This window comes from Palaemon carinicauda, chromosome 23 (genome assembly GCF_036898095.1).
Source record: "Palaemon carinicauda isolate YSFRI2023 chromosome 23, ASM3689809v2, whole genome shotgun sequence".
Taxonomy (NCBI): domain Eukaryota; kingdom Metazoa; phylum Arthropoda; class Malacostraca; order Decapoda; family Palaemonidae; genus Palaemon; species Palaemon carinicauda.
This window is the reverse complement of record NC_090747.1, coordinates 77,272,872-77,282,871: the sequence shown is the minus strand read 5'-3', so window position 1 is coordinate 77,282,871 and position 10,000 is coordinate 77,272,872.

Here is a 10,000-nt window from a genome sequence, read left to right as displayed (position 1 = left end):
TAAAAAGGATTTTGGAGCAGATGAGTTATGTGAATCAGGGAATAAAATAAATGATAAATAGTCCCCAGGATGTGATGGATTTGAAGTGGAATTTTATAAGAATTTTAGAACATTTAAAGGGATTTTGCAGATATACAAAAAGATCTGCTCTCAAATTAATATACTTATTGGACTCGCATTATTTAGGAATCCTAAAACTGCTGAAAGGAATTATGAGTGAGAGTACTGGATGACCTCAGCCATCCTGAAGATGGTTTGAACTTCTTTGATGGAACTATTCCCCAGGGTTGGATTATTGGATTCCAGGGGAGACCCAATCCTTGGGGTAGGACTCTGGGCTTCTGGCTGAAAGCCCATCATTTCAGACATATATAGGAGTATTCCATGTTTTATTTACTTCAGTCATAACAGTTAGGTTTAGCTTACACCTGTGTCTTTGTATCTGTTTTGGCTGTATACCACGTGTATAGGTATGTAGTGGACCGTCTGGGAAGATTGCTATCACTGTGCTGATGTTGATGATACTTTCTAATGTTCTCAAGCAAGTGAAACATAACCGATCAATAAAAAAAAAGAATCCGAAAAACAATATATGATTAATTCTGCAAATGATCTCCTATCTCCCGGATATAATGAAATAAACGAGATTAGAACTACAGTAGGCAAGAAATTAAAGTACCCTTATATTGTATTAGCGGTTGCATTAAGAACAGCAGAAAAGATGTTTTTGATTAATAACGGAGAATAGTATAATACAAAAAACTTAATTGTATAGCTATACAATAACACTTTAAATGTAGTTCCCCAAATGTAAAAATATTTCAATGTTAATGTAGCATTTAAGAGAAATAATACGATGAAACAGCTCTCATAAAGAATTCTCATGACCGTACCAAAAGATACGTATATCGCATCGTATCCCGTGTAATCCTGGGATCTTCCCAGTTCCGACCAGAAAAACTCTGTATAGACCTCCCCCCCAAAAAAAATCCCAATTCTCCCTTGCCAGGATGACGGAGGTTAGCTCGAGTTGAGATCTGGCCATTGAATTCCCTTACACTCCTGGTCACCCTTGCGTGCGGTCGTTCTCGTTCTAACTGGATTGGCAGGTTCATCCTTGCCAAGATTCTTGGAAATGATGTGTCCTATCATGCAAGTGGCATTTTTAGATTTCTTTCAGAAGCAGGTCTTCTGAAAAATATTTAACTTTTATGACATTCAATTTTTATGATTTTAATTGAATACTCTTTAATTTTTTTATTTTATTTCATTTTTTACTTTGTATACATAAATTAAATGTTACCGGCGTCAATGACCTTAGATGTCAGGATGCCTGAAAACTTTAAATCATTCATTCATTCATTCTAACTGGATTCTTATCAGTGTTTTGTTACTCGTGTTGTCTCCCCTGTTTTTTCCTGTGTGTATGTTTTGGTTGTGCATTACCATTCAGCATGGAAAGTGAGTGTTTTCAGCGTAGGTGTCTAGGTGTAGAAGGGAAAGCATGAGGCACCTTCCTTCCGTACGTAGATATAGATCCCCTTGATTTGTGTTCTTTGTGTCAAGGTGATCTTTGTTCTCGGGAAGGTATTTGCCCCGAGTGCATGGACTGGCTTGACTTCCAGTGGAAGTTAATGACCACCAAGCTAAAGAAGAAGACGAAATAGGACTGGTCATTAGTGAGGAAGAGTTATAACTCAAGGGCTGCCTCCAGCTCCTCAAAAAGTTTGAGTCCCGCTCGTCCTGTGCCTTCTCCTTCTTCTTCAGGGGCTTCCGGCGAGCGCTATGCATCAGGAAGTGCTCCCTTGGCAGGGACTTTGGTGGTTGTTCCTGTTATCTCCATCGAGGACATTTTCCAAGCAGTTTCAGCCTGACTTAGTTTTGGGGGACCTCTCCCAGCAGATGTTTGGTCGGGGATGGAGGTTCCAATGTGTTCCCCTCACAGATGGCTGTGAACCCGGTGATTGCATCAGAAACCATGCGTGACCCGTCCAGACCACCTGCCTCGCTGCCTACGGCCTCTCCGTTAGACCGCGTGTTTCCCTTGGCCCGAGAGACTTCCTCGCTTCCCGATGGCGTGATATTGGCCCACGTGGCCGATGCAAACTATGCGCCATCACCGCTCCCGGGCACCAGGTGGTCGCCCGAGACCGCGTAAGACTTTCGCTGTTTCAAGTGGGTTTCCTGAGTTCCCCAGACTGGCAACTGGCCAGATCACCCCAGAGGCACGTCCAGTCTTTCTGGCCTTCTACAACCAAGGCATCACATACTATGGACTGTGAGTCCCGTGCTCCCTTAGGGAGTAAGAAGCGACTGGCCAAACCTCCCCAGGTCCCAGTCCGGACCGTAGGGGATTCCGCTCCTTGAATGGAGGAGGCAGTTCAGAGGAGGAAGAAGAGGGAACATCAAGGTCCCCCTCTCTCGAGATCACTTCCTCAGGCAGGAAATATTGTGCCGGTGGTATTTATAGGGACTTGTCGCCATCCACCCATGATCGTCGTCGGCGTAGCTGGAGTAGCGGTCACTGGCGGGACCATGGCCATTTCCATTCCTTGCACAGACATCCTTCCCGGGATTGGAGGGACCCAGTAGCGAAGAAACCTCTCCTCTTCCCGTCTTGCTCCGTCCGCCCGACCTCGGAACTCCATAATTGGCGCTGCTCCGATACATCCGTACTGGCCCAAAGTCTCCTCCAGTGGACGTCGTTCGCCAATTGGGTCCCACTCCCGGGAACGTTCCGCTACCCCCTCTTCACCGCCGCCCTGGAAATTTTTGCCTCGGAGGGAGACCAGTGTTTATTGAGATGCCTCGAAAGGGGACTCCTCCAGACCAGTGTGGGACCACCCATATCTGGATGAGGCTTCTGTTTTCAGAAGGGTCATCGGTTTGATACTTCGGTACAGTGACATCCCCAACCCATCTCCTTCAACCGTTCAGCAGGGCATCTTGCAGGTGCAGATTTTGTATGGAGCCCCAGTAGAATCCAGACAGCCTCTGACCCTGCACTTGTCGTAGGCCACCTCTCATGCCCTTGCTGCCCTAGATGGGGCCATCGCAGGTCTGAAGAATTCTCTCCGGTCACACAGCTCCAGCAAGCTCCTTCCTCTTGCCACGGGGTTTTGGAAGAAAAGATGTTAAGCGGGGGTATGAAATTCTCTTCACAAGAAGCCACCTCCAATGAGTCCTCGGCCTGGTCAGCCTCTCAAGTTACCTCCTGGCTGGATCTATGGATGGCAGCAGTGTCCTCGTTTACCATGGAATATCTAACCTCTGATGCCGAAAGGGAACAGTTCCGAGAGCTGTAGGGCAGTAGACTTCCTGATGGCACAGGTTCTCACCCAATGGGCCAACTAGATCCTTCGGAGGAGGGATACTGTCCTGTCCCGTTTGCTCAAGAAGATGCCGGACAGGGAAGCTTTTATTCTCAGGAACTCATGGTCACAGGGGAGTCCCTCTTCCTGGGACACCTTGTGGAAGAGACCATGGAGAAGTGCCATAAGGCCAGTCAGGATGCCATGCTCCACAGGACCTCCTCGGGGAAACAAGCTTCACATGGTCCCAGGGATCCTCGTATGAGACCTGCTCACCCTCTCCAACCAGCACACCTGCCCGCTGGACAATCAGTGAACGGGTGGACTGCAAGCATATGGCCCCACACTCCGAAACTCAGTAGTGAGCCGTATTAAGTCTGCTAATAGAGTAGAAATTCTAAGCAGTAGAGTAGTCGTTAATTGCCGTGGCACAAGCTGTTTTTGAAAACGCTAGAACTCAAACTGATTTTCGCCGTAATTAGTCATTTAATGGCGTTGGGTTATGTGGAGTTGCGAGCCCAAACGATTTCTGTCGAAATCGCCATTGTAAGTCTGTTAAGGGAAACTCCGTGGCAAACTTTTGCCGATGCCAAAACGCAAAATAACTTGCGCGTTAATGGCGTTGAGGTGAATAGAGTCGCGAGCCCTAACGATTTTTTTTTTTTTTTAAATCGCCATAGTAAGTCCGTTAAGGTCACTCTGGGGTCACCAGTTGTGAGGGCTCGAGATGACAGACCATAGACGAGTGATGTTTTATTTCCGAAACGGGCAAAGTAAATTGACCTGTACAGACGACAGTGTAGCAAGGCAACTGACTGACCGCGAACAGGTGAAAAATGCTGGGCATTTGTGTTTTCTGCAGTTAACATTACAATAAATATGAAAGCCCACACTTGACATATAATAATGAAATGTATATAGAAATGAAGGGTAGATGATTCTGCGCCTGACTGAATAAATATGTACAGCAAAATATATACTAAGTTGATAATATTGCTGCAAGTGTTGTAGGACGTTGTCCTTACAGTTCTGACAAAATAATTTACTACACATAGGGTATTCATTGTCAAAATAATTTACTATACTTTCAGGTTCTGGCAAAATGATTTACTAAGCTTACGGGTATTAATTGAAAAAATAACTTACTACACTTACAGGTTCTATCAAAGTAATTTACTACACATACAGTATTCATTGACAAAATAATTTACTACACTTACTGGTGGTCTGACAAATTAATTTAATAAACTTGAGGTGTTCATTGACAAAATAATTTACTACACTTACGGGTATTCTGACAAAATGATTTGCTACACTTATGGGTATTCATCAACAAAATAATATACTACAGTTGCGGGTATTTGGTAAAATGATCTACTACACTTACTGATATGCTGACAAAATAATTTACTACACTTACGGGTATTCTGACAAAATGATTTGCTACACTTATGGGTATTCATCAACAAAATAATATACTAGTTACGGGTATTTGGTAAAATGATCTACTACACTTACTTGTATGCTGACAAAATAATTTACTACACTTATTGGTATTTATTCACAAAATTATTTACTACACTTACAGGTATTCATTGATAAAATAATTTACCACACTTACTAGTACTCTGACAAAATGATTTACTAAACTTAGAGCATTCATTGACAAAATAATTTACTACACTTACGGGTATTCAGACAAAAGGATATACTACAGTTACGGGTATTCATCAACAAAATAATTTACTACAGTTACGGGTATTCTGATAAAAGGATTTACTACACTTGCTGGTATGCTGACCAAATAATTTACCACACTAACGGATATTCATTGACAAAGTCATTTACTACACTTACGGGTGTTCATTGACAAACTAATTTACTACAGTTATGGTTATTCTAAAAAAAATAATTTGCAACTTTCATTGACAAAATAACTCTACATTTTCCGGTATTCATTGACAAAATAATTACTATAGTTACAAGTAATCTGCCAAAATAACTTACTACAGTTTTGGGAATTCTGATCAAATAATTTAATACTTTAATTGACAAAAGAACTTGCTATACTTTTCGGTATTCACTGACAAAATATTTACTACAGTTATGGGTATTCATTGACAAAATTATTTACTACAGTTATGGGTAATCTGACAAAACAATTCACTACACTTACAGGTATTCTGACAAAATTATTTATTACACTTAATGGTATTCTGACAAAATAAATTACTACACCCATGGGTATGCTGACAAAATAATTTACCTCACTTGGTATGCTGACAAAATGATTTATTACAATTACGGGAATTCTGCCCAAATAATTTTTCTGCAATTAAGGGTAGGCTGACCAAATAATGTACTACAGTTATGGATAGGGTGACAAAATAATGTACTACAATTATGGGTATGGTGACAAAATAATTTACTACAATTATGGGTATGGTGACAAAATAATTTAATACAATAACAGGTGTTCTGACAAAATAATTTAATACAATAACAGGTATTCTGACAAAATAATTTAATAATCTGACAAAATAATTTACTGCACTTACAGGTATTCTGACAAAATAATTTATTAGAATTTTAGGTAATCTGATAAAATAGTTAACTACAATTACGGGTATGCTGACAAAATAATTTACAATACTAACAGGTATTCTGACAAAATAATTTACTACATTCACGGGTATTCTGACAGAGTAATTTACTAAACAAAATGACGATGTGGACCGGGGAACTTCAAAATGTGAAAAACACAATAATATGAAGTTCCAATAGTACTTCATGATCCTTCAAACGGCCGTTGTTTACTTATGGCTTCGTCATCCATACAAAGGGCAGACGTATGAATACACTTTACGTGAATGTGAAAGTGTAGGCACGCTTAGACGCATTATGTTTTATCCCCTTTTCTGTGTTTGTTTGTTAAATAACACCTTCCTGACCACAATTTTTATCGTAGAGTAATGAAACTTTCAGGGATTAACTGATATGTAAAAAGCTGGTAATGATTAAATTTTAGAAGGTTAAAGTCAAAGGTCAAGGTCACGGTTAAGCAAAATGTCCAATTCACATAATCAGACATAAGTTTGGACATCGTTGTCACAGACTTCAAATTTGGTTCATATTGTAGTGTATGAAAATCCATGGCAATTATATACATGTTAAGGTCGAAGGTCAAGGTCAAGATCGAGAAATATGCTGCCGCGTAGGAGGTCTGCTATCTACTGAATTCCTCTCAAGTTTCTTTCTATTAAGAATCTGGTTATTAAATTATGTAACGAATTTTATGGTATATTATATGGCGTTTATTTAATTGTTATGAAATATAGATATTCGCTATTGCTATCAATAATATTAACAAATTCAGCACATAACTTCATATATGATTATTTCAGAGGATCAGGGGTGTTACTGATGACCATTTACTTAGTTAAAATCCGTGACCATTGAAATATTGTTATAATAAGAAATATACCATTAGGAATTATGATAATGTTAATGATAATAAGATCTAAATTATAATAATGTTTATGATAATATGAAGAGAACGGGAATATTACAATGGAAATCATGTGAAATTTCGTTTTTTTTATTCAACTCTCTCTCTCTCTCTCTCTCTCTCTCTCTCTCTCTCTCTCTCTCTCTCTCTCTCTCTCTCTCTATTTATACATATATATATATATATACGTATATATATATATATATATATATATATATATATATATATATATATATATATATGTATATATATATATTGTGTATATATATATATATACACAAGGTAATAGGTTGGCCAGGGCACCAGCCGCCCGTTGAGATACTACCACTAGAGAGGTATTGGATCCTTTGACTGGCCAGACAGTAATGCATTGGATCCCTCTTTCTAGTCACGGCTTATTTTTTCTTTGCCTACACTTACACAGAATAGTCTGGCCTATTCTTTACATATTCTCGTCTTTCCTCATACATCTGACAACAATGAGATACTTAACACTTCTTCACCCAAGGGGTTAATTACTGTACTGCAATTTGTTCAGTGTACTTTCCTCTTGGTAAGGGTAGAAGAGACTCTTTAGCTATGGTAAGCAGCTCCTCTAGGAGAAGGACACTCCAAAATTAAACCATTGTTCTCTAGTCTTGGGTAGTGCCATAGCCTCTGTACCATGGTCTTCCACTGCCTTGGGTTAGAGTTCTCTTGCTTGAGGGTACACTCGGGCACACTATTCTATCTTATTTTTTTTTCTTCCTCTTTTTTTTTGAAATGGTGTGTTGGGCAGGCTTAATAGAAGGGCCATGGATGCCTGGTGGTTTATCAAGAGGTTGTCTTTTCCTTTTTCTGATTTTTTCTTCTCAAAACCATCCTTACTGTCCTCCCTTCAGTTGAAGTGGCTATCCTGGAGGGTATTTAGCCTTGCATGGTGTATCGGCTCCTCCATGTTGACCAGCTTTTCCGACTTTTTACTATAGTCTATGGGTATCATCAATCACTTTTTTTATTATTCTGTACATATTGTTTTTGTTATAATTCTTGTTAATCTAGTTTTTAAGTATGATGTCTCTTTTTTATTTCTATTAATTCTTATGCTGTCTGGAGACATTGAGCAAAATCCGGGACCAGTACGTCCTAGATTTTGTCAATGTCGTCTTCTGTATTGCAATATTCGTGGTCTTCATGCAAATATCCAAGACCTTACAGTTGCGTCCAGACAGTATGATATTCTTTTGTGCTCAGAAACTTTGGTTTCTAATATGAGGCACTCATCTGAGCTCCTTATAACTGGTTTTAAGAAGCCAATAATGCTGAAACGTGATGCCATTCCTAGGGCCAGGGGAATGGCGGTGTATATTAGGACCGAGTACCCTGCTTCTCATAAGTCCTGCTATCAATGTGGATGTCATGAGATTCAGGTAATAAAAGTTTGTGGCAGGCATAACAACTTTTATTTGTGTTCGATCTACCGGAATCCAGACATGGATGATTCTATCTTCGATTGTCTTCTTACCATTATGGCTAAGATACAAGAAGATGATAGAAAGGCTTCTTTTGTCTTTGTTGGTGATTTTAATGCTCACCATAGGGAGTGGTTAAGTTCTATCTCTCCTACCGATCGCCATGGCTTAAGAGCTTTAGACTTTGCTTCTGAATCAGGCTGTGAGCAAATCATAAATGAAGCTACTCACAGGTCTGGTAATTGCTTGGACCTCGTATACACTGACTCCCCTGGCGTTATAACTAGTAAGGTTGATTCTCCAGTTGGGACTTCTGATCATGCCTTGATTTCATTATTAGTGAAGACTGAGCAGCCTGTCCCTGATATATCATATTCCTGTAAAATTTATATGAAATCCCAAGCAGACTGGAATGGGATTTTGCATGATCTTTTGTGCTTGAATTGGTCACAATTATATAATAGTGTAGATCCTGTTGTCTCTTTGAATGAGAATCTAGTCAACATAATTGATAGGCGTATCCCTTCTCGTGTGCTAAGGTACCGAATGAAGGACAAACCGTGGTTCAATGATGATTGTAGACGTGCTTATTTGGAGAAGCAGGAGGCCTATCACCTTTGGAAGGGTAACAGATCAGATTTGACCTGGAACAACTATACTCAGCTTCGAGCTTTTGCTCAGAGAGTTTATGCCTCAACTGAAAGGAGTACAATTTAATCATAAAAGAAACCCTCTCTGGTACAACTCAGGAACATAAATGGTGGTCTACCCTTAAATCTGCACTCTTTGGTGTAGATGCAGCAGTTCCTCCTTTACTTAAACCAGATGGCTCAGTCACTCACTGTCCAAAGGAAAAGGCAACCCTTTTGGCTGATGTTTTTGACAGTAAACAGAGTAATGAAAAACTTGAACTTCCTTATTCCTGTTTTCCTGAGGCTAAACTAACTAGTTTAGCTTTTCGATCTCGTGAGATTAAAGCTCTGTTGATGGACCTTGATGCTTATGGAGGTGTAGACCCAAATGGTATTTTTCCTTTGTTTTTTATAAAGACAGCAGATTTCTTAGCTCCAAAGTTATCTGTTATTTTGCGCAAGTTAGCAAGAAGAGGAGCTTTTAGCACTTGTTGGAGAATTGGTAATGTTACTCCTCTATGTAAATGTGTTTGTGGTAGCTCAAGTCCCACTGATTACCGCCCAATTTCCATAACTCCCATATTATCTAAAGTTTTTGAACGTCTTCTGGCAAAACGTCTTAATAGGTTTGCTGAAGGTAATCATCTATTCCCTAGTTTGCAATTTGGTTTTCGTAAAGGCCTTGGAGCATGTGATGCCCTTCTTACAATCTCCAATTCAGTACAGAAATCCCTTGATTGTGGTCGTGAAGTTCGTATGATTGGCCTTGATTTTAGTGCTGCCTTTGACCGTGTTAATCATGAGGCCCTTGTTTTCAAACTGAAACAGTTGGGAGTGGGTGGGTCGTTTCTTAGCATTATTATTGATTTTTTAAGTAGTAGATCTCAAAGAGTAGTTGTTGATGGGCACCATAGTGAGTATAGGAATGTGATATCCGGTGTTCCACAGGGTAGTGTTCTTGGCCCATTACTTTTCATACTATATACACATGACATGTGGTTTGGCCTAGAAAATAAGCTTGTTGCATATGCAGATGATGCTACTCTCTTTGCATCAATTCCATCCCCTGAATGTAGATCTGGGGTTGGTGAATCCCTT